This window comes from Monopterus albus, unplaced genomic scaffold (assembly GCF_001952655.1).
Source record: "Monopterus albus unplaced genomic scaffold, M_albus_1.0 scaffold151.1, whole genome shotgun sequence".
In the NCBI taxonomy this organism is placed as follows: domain Eukaryota; kingdom Metazoa; phylum Chordata; class Actinopteri; order Synbranchiformes; family Synbranchidae; genus Monopterus; species Monopterus albus.
The window spans coordinates 25,097-25,483 of record NW_018128031.1 but is presented as its reverse complement, the minus strand read 5'-3'; positions in this window follow the sequence as shown (position 1 = coordinate 25,483).

Sequence of the window (387 nt, the reverse complement as noted above, 5' to 3'; positions counted from 1 at the left end):
TTGAGGGAACACTGATCTTCTCCCCAAGAGTCAGGGGGTCTGCTTGCCCACCATCCAGAAATCCACTCGATTCCACACACACGTCTTCCAGGTATTTGATCTGAATACGCAAAGAGACTGAAAGCGTCTATGTTCGAAGTCCAGCGTTGCTTAGACATATGCGCAACCCAAATGTCATGCTCCATATATCTCCAATCTTTAACGTTCGATGTCCACTCTTGCACACCTGGCCATTCCCTAGGTGCAGCCCTTTTACTTCTTACCACAGCTTCATCATCTCTCCCTTACTCTCCCTCCTCTGGAGAGTTAAGGAAGTGGAAGTACAGCTGGATCATGACCAATGTTTGGACAAAACCGGTCCTTGCATGTTCTTTTATGAAGAATGGT